Source organism: Macaca nemestrina, chromosome 4, assembly GCF_043159975.1.
Source record: "Macaca nemestrina isolate mMacNem1 chromosome 4, mMacNem.hap1, whole genome shotgun sequence".
Lineage (NCBI taxonomy): Eukaryota > Metazoa > Chordata > Mammalia > Primates > Cercopithecidae > Macaca > Macaca nemestrina.
The window spans coordinates 24,370,229-24,394,042 of record NC_092128.1 but is presented as its reverse complement, the minus strand read 5'-3'; the positions used below and the strand labels follow the sequence as shown (position 1 = coordinate 24,394,042).

Genomic DNA, 23,814 nt, shown 5'->3' with positions numbered 1-23,814 from the left:
AGAAACTTGACATCATTTTTCCTCCTTTGTAAATTTTCTACCCCTTTTCTCTGCCTGCTTTTAAATAGTCTTTGGTTTTTAATAAAATATACTTGAGTGTGACTTTCTTTTTATCTACTCTACCTTGGACTCTTGTTTCTTCTATCTGTGGATTCATGACCTTTCTTCAGTTCTGGAAAATTCTCAGGCTTTATATCTTCAAATATTGCCTTTCCTCTATTTTCTCTATTCTCTCTTTCTGGAACTGCACTTACATATGTTATATTTACTCATTCTATCCTCCATCTATCCTCCAATCTTTGTCTTCTTTAATATTTATCTTCTATCTCTCTGTATTATGAGTATTTCCTTCAGATTTAATTCTCTCTTCCTGCATATATTCTGCTGGTTAATTTATTGGGTTAGTGATTTCAATAATGATATTTCTATTTCTAAATATCCAAATTCATTCTTTTATCAAATGTGCCTGGTACTTTAAATTAGATTTATATTTTGATCATTTTTCAGTTTTATTCCATCTTTAATATCTTAAAACATTTGCTGATAATTGCTTTTTACTATAATAATTTCATTATCTTAAATTCTCAAGAACTTAAGTGTGTTTTTGTTTCCTCCTAACTTTTGTTTGTGATATATTTGTTAATATCTTATTATACATTATATTTGATTGAATTTAATGTTTCCAAATCAGAAGGCCTTAAATTGGGAATTTGCATTTGCTTTATGGATCTAGGAGGAAGTACTGATCTGGGACTACTCTAGAGTTTTTCAAAGATATTGGCTTAATGAGAGAGTCTCATTTCCTTTGCAGAAAGCCTAGTGCTTAATCTTTGAATTCCAGTGCTGGCACTGACATTTTCCCCGAGGTAATCCTAGCCTTTTCGTTTGTTTAAACTGTTCATCATTCCAGTTTTAGTTGTTTTTCATTTTCTATTTTTGGCACATGGGGATATTCCTTATTTCTTGTCAGTCAGTGTGATATCATAGAAAGATACTTGGCCTTTGTTTCTGGTTTCTGGCACACAGTTCCCAAAACTCTTAGAATTTCCTGAGTGATAAGGGTGATAGGAGTATTTTTTGTTCTCGTGACATGACTTTTGGTGGGCTTCTAGGTAGCTTCAAGAGGGTGGCTGTTCCGGAAAAACCAGCCTTGATTAGAAGCTTGGAACATTCCACCCACCTCCCTCTAATCTCTAGGGCAGGGAAAGGAGCTGGAGAATGAATTGATTGCTGGTGGCCAATGAATTAATCAATTTTGCCTACAGATGAAACTTCCATAAGAAATCCTAAATGATGAGATTTGGAGAACTTCCAGGTTGGTGAACACATCAAGATGCTGGGGGAGTGACATGACCAGAGAAGGCATGGAAGCCCCATACCCCTGATCCCAAACATTGCCCTACAAATCTCTTTCACTTTACTGTTCCAGAGTCATAACCTTGATAATAAACCAGTGAGTTTTGTGAGCTGTTCTCACAAATCATCAAACCTGAGGAGGGGGTCATGAGAACCTCTGATTTATAGCTTGTCAGTGAGAAAGATGGGAGGCCCGGGACTTATGGCTGGCATTCGAAGGCTGTGTTGAGGGTCAGTCCTGTAGAACTGAGTCGAAACCTGTGGGGTCTGCACTAACTCTGGGTTGTTAGTGTCAGAATTGAATTGAATCACTGGACACTCAACTGGTGTCCAGAGAGCTGGAGAAGTGATATTGGAAAAGACACCATGTATTTGGTGTCAGGAGGATAAATGTCTCAGTCAGCAATGTTTTAAAAATTATATTTGAAATTCATCCAGGCTTTAGTCATGTTATAGTGGGAGAGTCATTCTATCTAGTCTATCATACTCCTGGCAGTAAATGGAATAGAATGCTTTTCTCTATATCCGCTGAAGGTTTTGACTTTGGAAGAAAAAAGGAAGTGAGATGTAAATAATAAACCAGGGAGAGGTCTTGGGTAATAAGGTTTGGTTTCTTCTTTTTTTTTTTTTGAGACAGAGTCTCGCTCTGTCGCCCAGGCTGGAGCGCAGTGGCCGGATCTCAGCTCACTGCAAGCTCCACCTCCCGGGTTCACACCATTCTCCTGCCTCAGCCTCCCGAGTAGCTGGGATTACAGGCGCCCGCCACTTCGCCCGGCTAGTTTTTTGAATTTTTTTAGTAGAGACGGGGTTTCACCGTGTTAACCAGGATGGTCTCGATCTCCTGACCTCGTGATCCACCCGTCTCGGCCTCCCAAAGTGCTGGAATTACAGGCTTGAGCCACCGCGCCCGGCCCAGGTTTGGTTTCTTGAACCATGATTATACCATGCTTCTTTTTCTGTGGGCTAGAAAGATAGCAAAATATATGGAGAAAAGTTAGCTGTAAAAGGGGCTAGAAGGGCTTGACACCTAAAGAGTAAAAGAGAGAAACTGTTTCCTTGTAGTTAACTACTTAAAATAAGTTTTATTTTCATAAAATAATAAACTTCTTGAGAATAAGAACAGTATCTCTTTCATATTGCTTATTCAACAAAGAATAAACACCTATGTACTTTTTGGGATCCAAAGCTACTATGCTAAAATGATTGTCAAAGGTCATGTAGACTTATCCTGAGGTCACACAGCCAGTGTAACAGATCATAGGAGTAGACTAAAGTCTCCTGACTCCAGACCATGCTTGTGTATTACACCACACTACACCTCTGAATTGAGCCAATAAAAATTATTCAAGTATATGGCATTGCATGCCACAAAGAAGGAGAAAAAAATACTCTATTTGGATTCAATTATTTTCTTCTTTACTGATTACTTCATACATAACCTAGTTTGTTGAAAGAAGCACATATTCTCTACGAATATACATCCTCAATTGTACGTTTAAAAAATAACTCATATGGCAAGGACACAGTCATTGTGTATGTATACAGCTCAACTTCCTCAGTTGCTAAGGATGAATACTGCTCAGGAGTAAACGTGAAACACAGATCTAGCTAGAGGCCAAGAAAGAGCTGATTTGTACATCAAAGTCATGGTGTCTGAGAGCTATAAATGGTAAATATGTGATGAAAGAGGTTAAGAGAAGAAAGAGAGGTGTACATGCATGAGGTGAATCAGGCTGGGGTCTGAAATTCTAAAAGGTGGATATGTTTTGCTGATTTGGGGGTAGTTTTAAAGCAGTCAAGACACCTTGCACACTATCTCTAGATTTATCCACCTCCCTTCAGAGTGGGCCTGAGTAGAACTGGATTGGAGTTTCTTTAGTGGTTTGTTTAGTGAAGGTTGTCACATGGTTGAAGGTTTGCTTGTAGCACTGTGGACTCCCATTTGGTCATCAGGTGTCACACCTGTTTTTTACAGGATAACCTGTACAGCACGTCCTCACTTCCTCCAGTAACAGAGGTGAGCTATGGAGGCAGGGTTTATTGGATAGATGCAGCTAGGCTCGGTACAGCAGGGAGCAGTGAAGGGCAGGTGCGTGTGTGTGTGTGTGTGTGTGTGTCTGTGTGTGTGTGTGAAGAGCTAGAGATGAAAGTGACACGACGATAACTCTGGATACCCAAGAATAGGCACAGGGCTCTGTTCCACAGCTCCCAGCTGTGAATTGTAGTACAGATCTGCTAGCAAGAGACTACAACCACCTTGCTACTTCAATAGCTTTCTCTAATTGTGGGTTTGCAGTTAAGATCTTATAGCTCTCTTTGACTATAGATGGATGCAGCAAGGAATGATAAAAGATGAGGTAGATACATAGAGAAAAGTAGTGGATGTGGGGAGACCAGTCATGAGGTTACTGCAGTCAATAAGAAAGGATGGCAACCTGAATAGCAAAAGGGTATAAGTACAACGAAAACAGATATTTTTAAATTGCGAGAAAATACAACATAAAATTTTGGTGCCATAAACTTGAAAATCTAGATGAAATGGCTGATTATACAGAAAACACAAATTACCAAAATTGATTTAAGAAGAGATAAGAAACAGGAATAGACCAGCTAGCAGCAGAGGTCAGGGAAAGGGTGAGGTAGTGAAAAGCATATGAAAAAATCTACCCTGTAAAACATCTCCAAGCTTGAATGACTATGCAAAAAACCCTATCAAACATTCAGAGTGTAGATCATTTCAATAATATCCAAATTATGTCAAAGCATCAAAACCACAAAATTTTGCAATTCATCTCACAAGGTTAGAATAACCTAACAGTCATTGAAAATTTTAACAGTCATTGAAAAAATTACAGCCCAGTCTCTCAAATAGAAATAGATAAAAAATCCTAAAGAAAATATATAACAATTGAATCTAGCAGTATATTTAGAAAATACACTGTGCCGAAGTAGGTTTTTATTTCAGAAATGAAAGGATCGCTAAATATTAAATATTCTATAGTTATACTATACAGTGTAAATACTATTTATTTACATACTATAAAAGAATCAATTAATGAATTTAATTAATAGAATAGAAGATAAAGCAAGCAAAAGATAAAGAGTCAGTAATTAGTTAAGTTGGAGGCTAGAAGTAGCCAGTTTGGGGTCTGGTCAAAATACAGGGAAGATTATTATTCCAAGTGAAGAAGAGGGACAATGAGACAATTAAAGTACCACGAGATGTTAAGATCTCTAAGGAGAGCTCAGTTGTCCAATAGATATTTGGTGTGGATGCTGAGTGTGGACTTTTGGCCACAGACATCTCTCAGGAGGCAATCTGTCCATCACTCACTTGGTGATCATGGGCCATTTACTTCAAATCTCTGTGACCCTAGATTCTCACCTAAAAATATGAGGCTAATGTGATGTAGTATATCTTTCAGGGTTGTTGTGAGGATTAAACGAGATAACGAGAACTAAGTAGTTAGCACAGAACCTGGCACATAATAAAGAATGGTAGCTGCTATCTTCATTATTAATGTATTTTTTTAAACTGAGACTGTATTGACAACCCCTTCATCTGTGCTTTCTTCTCTGACCACCAGAGAGCAGACCAACATTACCCTTCCAGAATGAGTACCTCAGGTTCTGCAGCCCGAGAGTTCAGAATGTTTGGGGTAAGCTGCTCTTCTACAAATTTTGTCAGAAGAGCAAACTAACCTTCATGAAAGGCATAGCAAAATATCTTCTTTCTTCTTTATATTTTAGTTGAGAGAGGAGCAGGATGTAAGTTAAATAGTCACTGAATATGAAATTACATGTAAATACTGAGATACACCATATCTGGCATTAGGAATCAAGACGATAACTTGATATCTTAGTTTTCTTTTTGCTTTACATTGTAGGACACTTTTTGAAGTGCTGTTATATACATATAATAGATATAAATATTCAATTTTATCTTCACAGTAACAGTGTGAACTACACAGGCCAAAGCACATTGTTCCGATTTAACTGGTGTGAAAACTGAGGCTTATTAGAGTTTAGTGGTTCATCTAAAGACACACATATATTTGGTGTCACAATCTGAACTTCACCGGATCTGAAGACAACAGCACGTACAGGAGTGCTCTTTTGGTTATCTTTCCCTCCTTCTCTCTCTTCCTGTGTCCTTCCTGCCCTTCTTTTCTTGCTTTCCTCTTTTTATATTCTTTCCCTTCCCCTAGCTCCCCCCTTACTTTTTCTTCACTTCCTTCTTAATTATACAAGATTCCACACATATATGTGATCTAAATAAAATGAATGTGATTAACCCACCATTCAGCTAAGAAATATTACCAGTATCTCTGAAACCCAACTGCATGCCGTACCCAACCTGTAACCTGGATTTTGTGATAATTTTCCTTTTCTTTCCAGTTTTATCACCTTATCACTTATGCATCCCTACAAATACATACATTGTTTATTTGCATATTGTTGGACTTTATGTAAATGAAATCATTCTCTTTTTTTGCTCAAAATTATGTATCTGAAATTTATCCATGTTGATGTGCATAGCTGTGGTTCATTCATTTTCACAGCTTACAGTACTCCATTTTATTCATCTGTTCTCTTACTACTGGGGCTTTTGGGTGATTTTTAGTTTTGTGCTATCATAAACAAAGCTGTATATGACTCTTGCTGTACATACGCAAAAGTTTCTCCAAGGTATTCATCTAGGAATGAAATTACTGGTTCATGAAGTGTACTTACCTACAACTTTACTAGTTAATGCCGAATTGTTTTCCAAATTAGTTTTACCAATTCCTATAAGCTCATTACTTTGCATTCTCACCAACATGAAATTGTCAGAAATTTTAGCCAATTTCACACCTAATGCTCAGATTTTGGTTTTCAAACACCATTCTGCAATAAAAGGAACCAGGTTCCTTGGAGAAATAGCTGATTCCAGGGCTAGGGCAAGTAATAAACAAGATGAGCTTGGAATATCTTATAGTGCCAGAGAGTAAGAAAATGCTCCACAAAACAAAAACCAACAAAATCACAGCAGCCAATCACAAAGGAACTCCTAACTGCCAAACCTGGAACAATCACAGCAGCAAAATAAATACAGCGTGCCTTAGAACAACATGGGTTTGAGCTGTGAGGGTCCACGTATACATGGATTTCCTTTCACCTCTGCCACCCCGAGACAGCAAGACTAACGCCTCCTCTTCCTCGTCCTCCTCAGCCTACTCATTGTGAAGTCGATGATGATGAAGACATTTACGATGATCCATTTCCACTTAATCAATAGTAAATATATTTTATCTTCCTTATAATTTTCTTAATAACATTTTCTTTTCTCTATTTTAAGAATACAGTATATCATACATATACAAAATATGTGTTAATTGACATGTCTTCTGGAAGGCTTCTGGCCAACAGTAGGCTGGACATAGTTAAAATTTTTGGGAGCCAAAAGTTATAAGTGGATTTTTTTTTAACGCATGGGGGTCAGTGGCCCTAATTCCCACGTTATTCAAGAGTCAACTGTATGGTATTGGATTATAAGCCATAAAATACAATAAGTTTCCATGAATTCATACTGATATAAATAATTAAATAAATAAATAAATAAATAAATAGGGGAAATGGGACAGCTCTTCCTTGTGATAGAATTTGAATTAATAAATGTAAAATGAAAGAAAAACACAAAAAGTCATCGCTAAATACCACCATAATAACTCTTGCAGACATCCTCCATCAAGAGATGCTAAGATTAGTGGGTGAAAGTTTGAGGAGAAATAAAGTTTGAATCATTTCAAAATATCTTCCCTAAAACATTGATGACAAAGAGAAAGACAGTAATTTTACCAGGGAGAAACTTGACAGAAAGCAACTTAATCAAGTGATCGAAGTCACCACTCAAGATATCAACATCATGAGCCCTGCGATATGATGCAGTGAGGACATAGCATCATTTCATGGTAGTCTCACACAACATGCATAACTAGAGTTCAATCACAAGAACACATTAGACAAATTCAAAATTGAGGGACATTTGACAAAGTAATGTCTATTCTTCATGAATATCAAGGCCATGAAATATAAGAAAAGATAAGGCCAGGCATTGACTTCTGTCTAGCTATGAAAGTCCGAGGTGGCAACTTCTTCCAATAGAAATCTGTTTCATTTACATTAAAAATGTGTTTAGTGTAGCCACCTTCATCAATGATCTTAGCTAGACCTCCTCGCTAAGTTGCTGAAGCTTCTACATGAGCACTTGCTATTTCACTTTGCATTTTAAAGACACCTTCTTTCCTTAAACCTCATGAATCAACCTCTGTTAGCTTCCAACTTTTTTCTCTTTAGTTTGAAGCTTCAAACTTTTCTTCTGCAGCTTCCTCACTTTTCTCAGCCTTTATAAAATTGGAGAGAGTTACAGCCTTGCTCTGGATTAGGCTTTGGCTTAAGGGAATGTTGTGGCCGGTTTGATCTTCTATCCAGACCACCAAAACCTCCATATCAGCAATAACGCTGTTTCACTTTCTTATCATTTGTGTGTTCACTAGAGTTTAATTTCCTTCAAGAGCTTTTGCTTTGCATTCACAACTTGGCTGTTTGGTGCAAAAGCTCTAGCTTTCAGCCTCTCTTGACTTTCAACATACCTTCCTCACTAAGCTTAATCATTTCTAGCTTTCGATTTCAAGTGAGAGACTTGTGATTTCCTTTAACTGGAACACTTACAGGTCACTGTAGGATTATTAATTGGCCTAATTCCAATGTTGCTGTGTCTCAGAGAATAAGAAGGTCTGAGGAAATGGGGAGAGATGGGGGAATGGCTGGTCAGTCAAGCAGTCAGAACACACACATTTATCAATTAACTTTGATGTAGTATATGGGTATAGTTCATTGCACACCAAAGCAATACAATAGTAACATCAAAGCTAACTCATCACAGATCGCCATAACATATATAATACTGAAAAAGTTTGAAATATCCTGAGAAGTATCGAAATGCGGAAGAGATACAAAGTGAGCAAATGCTGTTGGAAAAAAATGGCACCAATGGACTTGCTTGACAAAGGGCTGCTACAAACCTTCAATTTGTGAAAAATGTAGTATCTGCAGCATGAAGTAAAGTGAAGAGTAATGAAATGGGTATCTGTAGAGATATTAAACTGAATTAAATATTTCCATTTGGTTCAATGACAGTAACTTATAAGAGTGGTTGATCAGAGATTGCTGGGAGATAATTGCTGGGCACCAAGTCACTTTTTAGTAATGGTTTCAAAATTTACAGTGATTGGAATAGTGAGTTTATATTTGGTGGTGCATGAAAAAACAAGGAGATACATCATAAAAACCTTAGAAATAATAAAATCATTATCTTTTATAGCTTATAAAATGGTGGGCTGAGCTTCCGAGTCTACAAAATGGAGTGGGAAACCTTGCACATAGTGAGTTCACCAAGGCTAGTGTCACCTCCGTGGTTTTCTAGTCCTCATTGCCCACATTTTCTTTTAAACTTCTTTGGGTCCTAGGAAGGTGCCCCCTTGGACAACAATTAAGAAGAGTCCAGACCACATTTCTATCATTCAGGCCTGCTTTCACTTCCCTTTCAAGGCTACATTCATTTCTTTTATCTGTATCTGTAGCGATAGACGGTATTTTCTTTTTTTTTTTTAGACGGAGTCTTGCTCCATGGCCCAGGCTGGAGTGCAGTGGTGTGATCTCGGCTCACTGCAACCTCCACTTCCCAGGTTCAAGCTATTCTTCTGCCTCAGCCTTCTGAATAACTCAGATTACAGGTGAATGTCACTATGCCCGACTAATTTTTTTTTTTTTTTTTTCGGTAGAGACAGGGTTTCACCATGTTGGCCAGGCTGGTCTTGAACTCCTCACCTCGTGATCAAGCCACCTCAGGCTCCCAAGGTGCTGGGATTACAGGAATGAGCCACCACATCCGGCTGATAGATGGTATTTTCTAAGCAACAAGTGAGGGTATTTGAGTTGAAAAAAAAGTGTCTCTCTTCAAAGAAAGAATGGATAGAATATTTCAAAAATTCGCCAGTCTTGGGAAATCAGCAGAGTAGTTACTGTGCTCCAATACCACCTCTTTCTGTAAATGACACATAGAGGGTATAACACAGGATTTAGTCTAGGGGTGGGGCCAGGCAAGGAAGTCTATACTGCTAGTTGGGAGGAATCTTCACCTTGACTAATTCTCCATAGTCACAGAATTCCTTTCATACCACTCCCTCTAATTTCTATTATCAGAGTCTTTATACCTATGTCAACGTATTTCTTTAAAAATGTGGTCCCAGAAGGTCCACCTTAGAAGAATGAACTCAAAGAGGGTGCCTTCCCTGCTCCTCTGACCCCACCAGGTTTCCAGCACTTCAGCTCCAGTATCTTCAGTTGCTCCACTGTTTCTTCCAGGCCAGTTTCCAGTGGAAAGACTGTGTCTAATGTCTTTGAGTTCTTCTTCTGATGTTGGTTGAGATATGCCATTGCCCCAGGCAGCAATGGCAGCAGTTCAGGATCTCCAGCCTCTTTCAAAACAGGAAGCCCCATCCCTTAAGCAACCACCTTCTAGTGTAGTACATGCTAGACTGTGCTACCTGGAAATAGCATCCTCTACAGCAGCCTCTGGTCTCAGAGCACATCAGGCCTTTGGCTCTGTGTTTCTATTCTGTCTTTGGTTCACAGAAATGTTTATATTGTTTTCGAACCCTAGAATATATTTTAGGCATTTTCTTTTTATGTTATTTAATACTGCTGAACGTTTACTGTGGAAAACCTACTATGCAACTCTGACTGGAATTCTGTGCATATTTAAACATTGCTCAGAATTCACCTCTTCCATCAAGTATCTAAACTTATTACATCCCTGCACTTAAGCACTCCCTTTCCACCCCAAAATATTCTGAGCCCTTAATCATTCTACTTGCACTTGTATTTGTTGGACGTAATTAACTCTTGAGTTAGTCTTTCCCCTACTGGACCATGCTCCTTGAGGACAAGGAGGATGTTTAATTTATTTACATATCTCTTGTACTTGGCACTGTGACTTTTTTATAGTAGGCACTAAAAATATAAATTCATTTCCTTCAAAATTCCTAACGCAAGTTCTTAAACATTAGGAGGAATTCAATGAATAATTGGTTACTTATTGATTTGCTGGTTGAGACCAGATCCTGTACACTTCTGAAGATTTTACTTATTATTCTTCCTTATCCTTTTTCTCTCCTTTGTCTCCCATTTTTAGAGAGGGCAGAGACACAGCAAAGCATAAGGAAATAGATGAGTTTAGAAAAAGAGAAAAATATGTATATATGCTATATTTACCTTTTTTTAGAAGAAAAGAAATGAAAGCATTTTCCATAATATTTTGTTAGAGGTTGGTTTATTCTTGTTTTACCTAATATAGCTGGGTTTGGAGCTAAGAACACAGGTCTTTTCCTGCTGTGCATAAAAACAATTATCTACAGAAAGGAAACTCTAGCAATATATCAATGTCAGGCCTTTATATACTTGTTGGTATTCTGATGGTGAAGACATGTATGTCATTTGGCATTGCAGTTCTTTCTTTGTTTTGGCTGTGATAGAGTGATCCAGGACCCTAACAATCTAAACATCATCTTACTTCGAATCATCAAGCTTTGAAGCCTTTGCCATTACTCACTTTATAAATCGTAACTTAGTAAACAGAACATCACATGAGAGTGATTTTTCTTCCCTATCTGATTTTTACAGCCTCTGGTTGCAAACAGCAATTTACCTATTCCTCTTATCTGATACCTCACAGAGTGACAACATCAGAAACTAGTTAGGACACTCACCTGGCAGAGACTGGAATTTAGTGGTTGGTACTGACTGATGATATAAGCAAGTAACGAATTATTTACTCTCTTTATTCCTTATTTCAAAAGTTACTAATAAATGAAGCCAGTCAAGCTATTTCTTAAATTGATTTTATAAGGATTCTGTGAGTACTTAAATGGGAAACATAAAGAACTTTATCTCACTCATGTTGGAATCATAGATCTTTAGGAAAAAAAATTGCCTCTCTCTAGACATAAAATAACAACTAGAAGTTGCTATGGAAACAACAGCTCTCAAAGCCAGTAGAGAACATTTTTAAAAAGGGTGCCCCTTAGAATCTCAGGTAGCCTCCAAAATGCTTACACCCAGAGAAAAAGTATTTTACATAGAAGGGCTTAGTTTAGAAGCTTGAGATGATTTCATCTTTAAATAGCTTGCCTTTTATTCTCTGTTGTGATTTTTATACTGTTTTAGATTTCTTAAAAATTTTTTCCCTCTGTGTTTTTCAGACCCCTTAGGCTTCATGTCATCTCACCAGACTAGCATCTGTGGCCTGGCACTTGTTTTGACTAAGTAATCATATGCCTTTCTCTACCTAGTGCAGCCCCTGAAACCTTATCTGCTAGGACCAGCCTTTCACTGCCCTAGGAAGGCCTCCCAGTTGCATGTTACATTTGTTTTTCTCTGGAAGAAAACAAGAGAAAACAATCAAGAAGGTTGATTTTACCCTATATATAAGAAACTTCGATTCTCATTCTGTGCTTTAACTGCTTTTGTACTTAAGCAATTCTTTCGTCTACTTTGAGCCTCTATTTTCTCAACTATAAAATAAGGGAGTTGAGCTGTATGATTTCTGTTTCTTTCAGAGCTAACATTTTCAGTCCACACATAAAATGTAACATTATTCTTATAAGTTTATATATACATATCACATTTTATTGTAAACTCCTAGGGTCTAAAGGCATAAACATTTTTAAAAAGACATGTACTTATTTATTTGTGTGAATCTATACATAAGTACTATTTAGCAAAAAAAAAAAAAAAAAAAAAAAAAAGAGGAAATTTAATCTATTCCTTTTTTGATGCATTCATTTATTAACATATATTAATTAAGCACCTAATGCCAGACATTGTGGACGAGTGGTAAACCAAAGCAACAGGGCCCATATGTTTAGGGAGCTTGAAGACCAATGGAGAGACAGATCATATACAGTGTAAGTACATTTGTGTAAAGTTCTATAAAGAAGTGCATGGTGCCTTGAAAACATGTAATCCACCTAGGAGATATAATCCAGGTGGGATCAAGTTTTTCTAGGGAAACGACCACTCAATTGTCAAAGTTGAATAGGAATCATTAGACTAAGGGGCAGGGAGTTGGGAAGGGAGGAAGAAGCGAGGGAGGGGAAGGATATAGCATTCTTGGTAGGGGAAACACATGCGTGAAGGCCAAATGATCATAAGGAGAAGGAAGGGTTGCTATAAGGAGCAATGGGAAGCCACTGTTCTAAGCTAGGGAGTGGTAGGGGGTGACCTGTGACACAATCACTAAGGTATTCTACCATATCACCCACCCCTGGCTGCTTAGAAGACAGTAAAAGCAGACTCAGAAAGACTTGTTAGGAGCCTACTGAGAAAATACCGGCAAGAGGTGATGGTAGCTTGGGTTAAGGTGTTGGTAGTGTGTAGGGGTGTGGTGTGTGTGTGAATAGGATGAGGAGGATGGAAAAAATATTTAAAACATATACCTTGATTGATGCAGATTTTGATTAGATTGTGTAAAGAGGCTTTAATGAGACATTCTAGAAATTTCACTTTCACATAAGTGTCACTGCCTTCTATGTGTTATATTATGAGGTTACACACCCATTTCAATGATGCTTCATGGGTGTCAACAATTCTGAGAAGCTTCTTCTAGAACTTATGTCAGAAGCAGTATATAAACCATACCAGAAAAATAGACTTATTGCTATATAGAAAATATTTCATAAATCCCCAAAGCTAAGGAAACAAATATGTGTGTAATGTTCTTAAGTTGATGCAGGGTTTATAAAGACTTCCTTTTATGAGTTTGACCTTCCAACATATACGGTGAGGTCACTTATTTAAGAAAATAAGCAAGTATGTAGGGGAAAAGCTATGTTATCTGAGTCTTCATCAAAGAATGAGGATATGGTCTTTTACCCAAGAGCTAGCTGACTGGGGAAGCCCATAGGCAGAAGAAACTCCTGGACAGTCAGGAGGGGTCTTTTAATTTTTATTTTTAGGGAGCAGATAAATACATCTTAGATGACTGACAACAAATTCTCCAAAGAAAAGAAGAATGAAGTTATCTCCATAAGTTTTTAGTAGCAGTGCATGGTGAGAAGAGCTTAGAACAAAGGCTAGGAGTCAAACTCCAGTTGTATAACTAGCTGTGCAGTCTTAGACAAATTATCTCTCCCAGTCTTACTTTCTTCATCTGAAAATGGGGACATATATGCCAGGAGTTTTGTGAGGATTTACTGATGGAGCTCTGATAGTTTGGCTGTGTCCCCACCCAAATCTCATCTTGAATTATATCCCCCATAATTCCCACTGTTGTGGGAGGGACCTGGTGGGAGATCATTGAATTATGGCAGCAGTTTCCCCCATACTGTTCTCATGGTAGTGAATAAGTCTCACGAGATCTGATGGTTTCGTTAGGAGAAACCTCTTTCATTTGATTCTCATTCTCTCTTTGCCTGCCGCCATCCATGTAAGATGTGACTTGCTCCTCCTTGCTTTCCATCATGATTGTGAGGCTTCCCCAGCCACATGGAACTGAAAATCCAATTAAACCTCTTTCTTTTGTAAATTGTCTTTATCAGCAGCATGAAAATGGACTAATACAAACTCTGATTTCCATCCGCCATTCCCTCCATATCACCTCCCCACCCTGGCTCCTCAGCTAAACACCTTTTCTTCAGGTTAAAGAATAGAAAACCTTGTGGAGACAGAGGATAAGAGGAAACCCTTCAGTAGCTATCAGGTTACTATCTTCACCTTTCTTAGCTTTGTAATATCAGAGCATAGAGAAAAGAATTCCTGGCCACTTTATCAGTCTCCATGAAGAAAGGCTGGAGCCAGCAGGCATTGCCATTGGTTCAGTAGACATTCCCAGAGCACCATCATTTAGAGAAAGCAGCAGCTCATTTAAATCACTGAATCTTTTTAAGAAACTGAAACAAGTTCAATGCCCAAGAGTAGAGAATCGGTTGGACTGTGAGACATACCACCTGGACGAACATTCATGTAATGGAATTATACACTGAAGAAAAATATTAAATGACATTGTTCGTATGTTCATAACAAATTAAGTAAAAAAGATTGCCACAAAACAGTATATATACTAAGATTCCAGTTTTTTTTAAGTTATTGGTTTATGGGAAGAAATAGGATACACAAAAATGTTAAAAATAAATTCTGGAGGGTAGGATTATAGGTATTTTAAGTTTTTTTCTTTTCTAAACCTTACACAATAAACATTTTAAAACATAAATTTATAATTAATAAATATAAGCTTTAAAAAAAAACTCTATAGGGCACAATTTGTGTTTATCACAATATAAACAACAAGCATTTAAAGAAACATGGGTTTTTACTTAGTGGAGTAAAGAATTTGTGAAAGAGGAAAGCACCTCTTGATTCCTCATGTTTCTATGTTTTTCCCCTACCCTTGTCCCAGATCTGAAAGTAGTGGGGAAAAAATCAACCTGGCTCTTTTCCTATGCCAAGGTGCTTACTCAATGTTTAATCTTACTGTAAGGGAATTTCACATAGTTCAGGCTTCCCAATACCAGAGGTTCCTGGCTCTGCCACTAGGTCTGTACCCTCTCTGGCATTCACTTCCTGCCCATTACCTCTCTGGGTAGCCACAAGATAGCTGGGGAAATCCCAGTCTCATGTCCTCTGCAAAAGTCCAGGTCTCCACTTGAGTGGAGAGTAGGAAAAAGAGGCAAGCACAATGCCAAGACTTTACTAAGTTATTTGAATTAGAATACTTGTAAGCAGTTAAAATGCTTTACATTTATCATTACCATAATTGCAAAGAATAACTATCATTTATGAGATGCTTTCCATGTGCCAGGCACACACCACATTATCCCGTTTAATTTTCACATTGGCGATTTGGGTATTATCTCTATTTAACAGATAAAGACACTGAGGCTGAGGTCAAGCAATTTGCCTAGGCTATTCTGCATTTTGCTAGGCTAGCGGAACCATTGGCTTCCTCCTTCCAGCAGACTCTAGAGTTAACTATGATTGTGAGGCTTCCCCAGCCACATGGAACTATAAGTCCAATTAAGCCCCTAAGTTCCCAGCGCTGGAAGGTGGCAGACACAAGGTGCTTCAAAGCTATTCCAAAACTACCTCCATGATTCTTCACCCTACTCTGTGAGGAAGATGAGGATTCTAAGTTTTAACTTTAGAAAGAAAAGGGCAGACTTTAAGGTCCCTTCTGAGAGGCCTGGATGGCTGATCCATAAGAGCATTTCCAGTTTTTAGTTTCAGAAAAGGGAGTCTTGTACTTAGGAGGTCAATGATGGGGACCACACGTAAGTCTATTATACTAGATTATGAGTGGTAAATTTTAATCTGACCCTGAAGTAACTAGGGTACAGTTGGAGACTAAATACTGGCAGCAAATAACCAACTCATGGTGTGTCCTGATCATGTGAAGAGAAGGAGACACTCCTGTACATGGGATATAGAACTAGCTAACTCTGGAGTTTGCTGGAAGGAGGGAGCCAATGGTTCTGCGAGGCTAGTACAAGGGAGAATAGCCTAGGTCCATGGATGACGTTTTGATGCATAGTGGACCAATTCAGCCATACATGGAAAAGGCTAGAGGCTCTGTGCACATAACTGTGAAATTATTTTGACCAGGTATGTATGCTATCAATAAAATAGTGGTTTATTCAGGTCACAAGGAAGACAATTTTCTACTAAAACTCAAAGTATCATATGGGTAAATATTGACTTTTTGATATACACTTCTAACAGAAAGGAAGACAAAGAGACAACATAGCTATAATAATTTATTGCTTTTCATTTCTTGTTTGGATAAAAGTAAGACTACATCAAAAGTTGTTTGATGACACTGAATTATTTTCACAGTATCTATATCACTTGCTATATCAGAATTGAAGTCCTCATGGTTGGTCTTCAATGGAAGTGAATCCTAAAATTAATCTTAATTAAAAAAAATACATTGCTTTTGGGGCAAAGAGAAGGCAGCAGGAAGAGGAAGCATTTTCCTAGAATCATATGAATTAGCAACCTTGTCCTAGCCCAAGTTTTGTCCCTAACCAAGTAATTCTGAGCACGTCACTTAAGCTTCAGTTTCTTTATCTGTGCAACAAGGAGCTAGAGTTTAATTTCCAAAGCCCTGTCAAGTACTAAGTTTGCATAAGTTTAATATTCTTTGGAGTTCATCTTTGCCTTAAATGGATTTATGATCATTTTTGTGAACCACGACTTCGTTATTTAAAAATTCATAAAGGAGACAGCTCATCGAATAGAGCAGGACACAGGGTTCAGGATATGATACTGTAACATAATTAAGTATGGAGAACAATCTTGCCATAGGGCAAAAGTAACTCCTGAAATTCTGTTAGCCTCAGTGCACATTTGTCTTACAAAGAACATGCTTGCTCCTGATGAAAATTTGCTTTTTAATTCCTTCTAGGCAGAATCACTGATACAATTGCTTCCATCTTATATCAAAATGAGTTATTCATAAGCCACATACTCTTGCGAATGATTCTAAATGGCAAGTGATGTTTGATATTGTTAAGGTTTTATGTGACAAGCTAGCATTTCATGGGTATCCATAAAAAAAGTAAACTTAAATCCAGTGAGTAGGCTCCCTTAAGTCCAGACTAAGCATCCCTAAATGCCAAATGCTAAAAGACTGCCACTTAGGAATGACTGTTTTTAGCCTCCAGAGTATGGATGGTGGGCACTCGAGTAGGAGCTTTATTACACTGTAGAAGAAAAGCTTTCTCCTTACTTTGTCCTCATCTGATATTGGGAAAAGAGCAAGAGGGCAAATGTATAAGATTTGGAAACTGCCTCTTCAGCTGTTCTGGCCTGAACTCTAGTTAATCTTGTGCAAGTTAAATTCTAACTATCACTAGATGGGACCTATCACCTGCTGGGACTTGTCAAGCCTTGGATTAGTGCCGTCCCAGAAGTAAAGTTCTGTTCTTTGATATCCCAGGAGGAACTGTCATGCTCTAAGATCGGTAAAAGAGATACAGAACTGGCTACAATTAGATCTTAATGAGTTCAATATAGAATTTCAAATGTTGTCACAGAATTTCAAATGTTGAAAGATTATCTTTTCAAATATATGTATAATTATTCTGAGGACTTGCTTGCCTGTCACAAACCTAATGCATTTGTTATGAGGATGAAACAGGAAAAACTCACAGGAGGACACGAACCACTACGTAGGATAGCTTCTAAGTTAAGAAGGGAATCTCCCAGGTGGTCCGGCAAACATAACATTCCTTATCTTTCCCGCCCACCCGAAAGTTCTAACACATATGCTTCAAAGCCTCGTTGGTAGTTCAAGCCTGCTTAGAAGGTTTTAAGGCCTCGTGCCAGACTTCCGGTGTTTTCATAGATTTCTCTTGTTCAGTTATTGTCGCCTCCGAATTTGTCATTCTCTCATTCCACTCTTGCCTCCCTTCCTCTGTGCAATAAGCTTTTAGGGCATTCCATTCATGACTTTTCTTCCCCACCTAAAATACTGTCAGCAAACTGCCTAACGGAAATCCCTATAAAAGCGGTAAGAGAAAGTAAGGATACGTTACTGCCTATAAATCGAGCACTTCAAAGGCATTTGTTTTAATCACGACTTAAGACTTTCACCCACGAGTAATTTGTGCGAAAGGAGCTTCTTCTGGGAGGATAGCCCGGCTTCGTCTTCAGGTTTCAATCCCAAAATTTCCCATAAGAAAAGAAATATCACTTCCTCTCTTCCAAGAGTCCGCTGACACCTGTCTTCACCCGCAGGTGTTTCTCCTAACACTTTAAACGCTTTCTAGAACCTCAAACCGCTAAGACGCTCCCGGGGTCCGAGGTTTTCCACCGGCGATGCTGCAGGGTTTGTTTTTCTACTTCCCTAGGCACAAGCCAGCCCGTTGGAGTCGAAGCCAACTCCTTACTGGTTCAGGTATGTGCTCGTCTCTGTAGCGAACCAATCAGAACCTCACTTCTTACTTCTGGGATTTGGTAAACGGAAGAGACCTCTCTGGTCCCGGGAGTAGGCAGGGACCGTGGATGAGTGACAGTTCGACTTTCCAATAGGCAGAGCCCTAAGACCTGCCCACGTCTGGCTCGGGGGTTAGAAAAGAGCGTCGATGCCGGCGGCAGTGATGAGTCCTAGGAGGCGCTGGCTCTTCGGCTGTTCGGAGGAGCGGCTGCTGCTGCTGCTGCTACTAGTAGCCCCTTTGCAGGTGAGTGGTTTTGTTTTAGAAAATGTTGCGAATGTTTCCATTTTTTAGTGATGTGATGTTTTATTTTTGGGTGCGGGGAAGGCCAGTTTTTTTACTTTCTCCGGTTTAGTCGTTGGTGGGAGTCTGGTGCCCACTCCAGCCTTCAAGCTGGGACCCTCACTTATCGCCCTGGTCCCTTTCCCTTGTCCCTTTCTCAGAATGAGCCTCACAGGCAGTCACAGTTCTGTTAACTGAGAGGAGGAGCCCGCTTTGGTAGTGCTGTCCTTATGGCAAGAATATATAGAAGTTGGAGGGAAGAAAAACGCTATCCTGGACCTTTGAGGCACTGTGTGGCAGAGCCCTTTCAATAGGAAGATCCCCTGGAAGGAAGCAGGGCGATGCCGCTGTATTTGGGGCTTTGGCAGACCTGGCCCTATCATTTTGTTTGGCAGACAGAAAAACTCGAATGCGGTGAAAAGAGAAGGAGGTGAATATATGCAGTGTTTTCATGTAGGAATCTGGAGCCAATCACAAGTTCTTAGAACCACTAGAAATAAAAACGTAAGTGTATTTTCCTCTTTTCTAAGGGACAGGGGCTGGTATTACACTAGAGAAGGTCAATGAAATGCGTAATTGCAGTTAAGTTCACGGTTAAGCTTTAAAGAATAGTTGGTTATTAGCTAACTTATTATAACTCTCATTCCTCTACTGCCTCCTTTCCAAATTACGGAAGATCTTTGGCTTGTGAGTGGTACTATAATGTTAGCTGACTAAATGCAGACTCTTACCAAGGAGGGGAAAAAATCAAAAGCTAAGTTTCACCTGTAGCTACTAAAGTTTTTTTATAGTGAAAGCAGAACTCATGTCAATTTCTCTTTTATTTTATTTTAGTTTTTTCGAAACGGAGTCTCGCTCTGTCGCCCAGGCTGGAGTGACTGCAGTGGCTCGATCTCGGCTCACTGCAACCTCTGCCTCCCGGGTTCAAGCGATTCTCCTGCCTCAGCCTCCCAAGTGGCTGGGATTAACAAGCATAGGCCACCACGCCCGGCTAATTTTTGTATTTTTAGTAGAGACCGGGTTTCACCATGTTGGCCAGGCTGGTCTCGAACTCCTGACCTCAGGTAATCTGCCCGCCTTGGCCTCCCAAAGTGCTGGGATTACAGGCATGAGCCACTGCGCCTGGCTTTGCCTGCCTGCCTGCCTGCCTGTCTTCCTTCCTTCTTCCCTCCCTCCCTCCCTTCCCTCCCTTCCCTCCCTCCCTCCCTTTCCCCCTCCCTTCCTCCCTCCCCCCTCCCTCCCCCTCCCCCTCTCCCTCCCCCTCTCCCTCCTGCCTTCTGTCTTTCTGTCTTTCTTTCCTTGCTGTCTTGCTTTCTTTCATTTTGAGACGAAGTTTTGCTCCTGTTGCCCAGGCTGGAGTGCGATGTCGTGATCTCGGCTCACCGCAACCTCCGCCTCCCGGATTCAATCCATTCTCCTGTCTCAGCCTCCCGAGTAGCAGGGATTACAGGCATGCGCCACCACGCCCGCTAATTTTATATTTTTGGTAGAGACAGGGTTTCACCATGTTGGCCAGACTGGTCTCAAATTCCTGACCTCAGGTGATCTGCCCGCCTCAGCCTCCCAAAGTGCTGGGATTACAGGCGTCAGCCACCGCGCCCAGCCTTCTTTTTTTTTTTTTTTTTTTTTTTTTTTTTTTTTTTTTTTTTTTGCCTTCTTTTTTTTTAAACTGCCTCCCGTGAGTCCAGGGAATAGCGCTTTCTTAGCCATCTTTGTGTTCCAGTAGCACCTCATACACCGCAGATGCTCCCCAGTTGGTGGTGGACTTCAGAGAAGCATAATTCAAACTGTCATAGTGGAAGGAGCTCTGAGTTAGAAATCAAGAACATTGGCTTTAGTCCTGAAGCTGTTACTATTTGTGTGATCTTAAATCATTTCAACTGTGACTCTTAATTTTTGCATTTTTTTTTTTTTGAGACAGAGTCTCGCTCTGTTGCCCAGGCTGGAGTGCAGTGGCGCGATCTCTGCTCCCTGCAACCTCCACCTCTGCCTCCTGGGTTCAAGCGATCCTACCACCTCGAGTTTTGTATCTTTAGAAAGCAGATGTTGCATTAAATTACATCTGAGGTATAAACTCTGTGTTAAAAGTCTGTTTTAAAGTAAAAATGATTAGTACATAAGCAGAGTCTCATTGCAGTAAATTCTGTGCCATCTAGTAGCAAGTAAAAGTTCCCAGCTTCAAGGATATATTCTTGTTTTTTAATTCTTAATTTGTGTGGGTACCTAGTAGGTGTATATATTTATGGGTTACATGAGATATTTTGACATAGGCATGCAGTGCTATTACATCAGAGTAAATAGGGTAGCTGTCACCAAAAGCATTTATCCTTTGTGTTTCTAACAATCCAATTATACTCTTTTTAGTTATTTGAAAATTTACAATTAAATTTTTTTTACTATAGTCACCCTGTTGTGCTAGCAAATACTAGGTCTTGTTTATCTTCCTATTTTTGTCCCCATTACAAGGATATACTCTTTTGTGTTCATATTTAAACCAAACCAGATTATTGTAGAAAATTTGGAGCATACAGAAGTATAATGTGGCAGAAAATTGTCACTTAGAAGCAACCACTGTTAGTGTTTGGGTAGAGCTTTTAGTCTTTCTTCCTCTTTTGCCTTCTGTGGTTGGTTGAGATTAAGAGGCACATTTTAAGTAATGATTGGTGCACCTAAATTCACCGGGCCTTCATCTTTGTGTGTCTAGTGCCTGAAGAACAGAGGTCACAAAAATGTTTGAACCGAATGGTTTCTTGAAACATCCTTGGAATAAAATCTGATATGAAAGATGTTTATATAGGTGGCAGAACAAAAGAGGACAAAAAGTATTACTTAATAACAAAACCCTTCTGCTGAAATTTGGCCACAAATATGAGGAAAACATACTGTGTAAAATATAAATTAAATGTTAACCACTTCATTAAAGCATTTGGATGGCAGAATATTAGTACTTGGTAAGCTTCTGAGACTGTATCTTACCATCACCTCCATCCTACAATATTTGATTGCATTCCTCCTTCCACCACCTAATTTAAGCATTTCCCCTCTAATTCCTTCCTTCATTTTACTTTATTTCCAGTTTTTGCTTCTGCTCATATCATCAGCAAGGTAGGATTGCTTTGACAGGCCTGAGATCTGTGCCATTATTTATGAGTTAGTCAAAGTCTGCTCCATTCTACCTCTCACTTTTTGGTAGAGTGCTTTACCATAATCTCATTTAGTCTTCCTAATAGCCCCCTGAGAGCTGTCGTTTCATGATCCTCATCTTTATAGATATGGAACCTGAGGTTCAAAGAATTTAAATAACTTACTTAAGATCACATTGTCAGTAAGTAGCAGAGCTGGGCTCATATCTAGGTTGTTTTTACTTTAGACTTTTAGAATTTGGTGGAAACAATTTGTGTTGATAAAAGCTACTACCCTGGGGAAGACAATGACCAGAGATAGGAAGGAGGGGTCTGTCATGAGTGGGTGTTGTCCACAATGCTGATGCCATGAAGGCTGGAACATGCAACATGCCCTGAGCAAATTCACGTCTCATTACACATGTATATCTCTTTCCCGTGAGTAGGGATCTGCCTGGTATGGCTGGTTATTCTTGTAACAAGCAATCAGTAGGAAATATTAGTAGATGTAAGATTGGTGAATGAGAGGGTTTTAGTGTCTGGAAAACGTGGGTTTAGTGTTTGGAAAAAGTGAGTGGTAATGTTTGCTCCTGGTAAAAAGGTATTCTTATAACTGCAAGTACAGATGAAAAAGTTTCTACAAAGCCTTAGGAAAAGTAATAGACCATGGAACACTTTTAGGTACAATTGTGTTTGAACATCTAATAGTGAACTTGATATGGCGGAAGGCATAGTTTGTTAAGACAGTAAAAGCCTTAAGGAACTGAGCCCCAGATTTCATTTCCCTTGAGAACTGTTCCTTTTTAATTTGTTAGAGACATGGTTCTTTTTCTCTGTCCTCAAATAATAGCCCATCTTACTATAAAGTTAGATTCCTATTGCAGTGGGGATTAAAAGTTGCTCAAAGCCACACAGTAAGAGTTTGGACCAAGGAAAACATCCTCTGAGTGTCTAGGATAGCAATTGACTATTTAATATTTAAATGTGAGCTTTGAATCTAAGTGACTCTGGTTCTATTTGTCTTATTTTATATAACTTCAACATTACATTGCTGATCAAATTTCTTGCTCAAACATTGGCAATACAAGAAAAACTAGGTTTTTAAGTTGGACTTTACCCTGTAGTTTGTCCTACTTGTCCGTGAGTTGTACCACTAGGGTCTTAGGCGTTATTAATTTTCAAACACGTGAGGAAGGGAGGAAGCAAAGTCCCAGGAGTGTCAGTTTGGAAGACAGGATGAGCCTCAGTTATGGGGAGTACTTATAACAGAGGAGCCTCAGTTATGGGAGAAATATAATGTGAAATTATATTTCACATAATTTCATATGTAGAATTATATAGTTTAATGAAGGAGTAGGAAGCAGCAGCAGATGATCATGCTACATTTGTTGAAAGTACTTAGGGATCTCGAAAATATTAGAGGGGTAACCTTAGTAAATGCAGTGCCTTGCAAGTACATCATTCCCCTATCTACAGTCCCTGTCTTGCCAAAAAGAATGCTAATCTTGAGTCATAATTTTATGTTTCAATTTTATGGTGGCATTTATAGAAAGAATATTCTTTGCTTTATAGCTAACTTAGATGGAATTCCTATACATTTATAGTGAAAAGTCTTTGAAAGTTATAAGTCACCTGCAAAGTGTGTTCTTTGCATCACTGATTTGTTTATTGTCAAAGCAATTACATCCCTAGCACCTACTCCTGAGCAAGTATACATTCACCTGAAGTGTGGGGCACTATGGGGCAATTTATGAAGATGTCTAATGGAGTAAAGTGTGTCAAAATGACACATGATATTTTTGAAGGAGATTAACAGGATGAATCCCGTAGTTTTCCCCTATGGTTCTATCTTGAACCCATTCCTAAATAATTTAGTTAAGCAAAAGTCAAGTACTCAGACTGATTTAAATGTCCTCAGTATGGCCTTCTATGAGGAGTAAAAACAATTATGAATGGGATTCCATTACTCATGGTACTTGCCGTTCTGGCCGAGAATAAAATCTAGTGATTTCATAATGTTGGGA

The 23,814-nt window shown here is 39.0% G+C and overlaps 1 protein-coding gene and 1 long non-coding RNA gene across 6 annotated transcripts in view; one reads left to right on the top strand and one right to left on the bottom strand.

Annotated features, from left to right (window-relative positions):
- The window catches only part of LOC139362729 (uncharacterized), a 54,019-nt gene that overhangs the window by 6,814 nt on the left and 23,391 nt on the right, over positions 1-23,814 (bottom strand). The gene's annotated exons all lie outside the window — the stretch shown is intronic.
- LOC105471341 (bisphosphoglycerate mutase) overlaps positions 18,492-23,814 on the top strand; it is a 50,508-nt gene continuing 45,185 nt past the window's right edge. For 4 of the 5 annotated variants that reach the window (XR_011621956.1, XR_011621955.1, XR_011621957.1 and 1 more), the window contains exon 1: positions 18,492-18,632. The gene's annotated coding sequence lies outside the window, so the exon portion shown is untranslated. Of the gene's footprint in view, positions 18,633-19,063; positions 19,173-23,814 lie in introns of all 5 variants that reach the window. The other variant, XM_011723791.3, reaches the window with a different exon arrangement.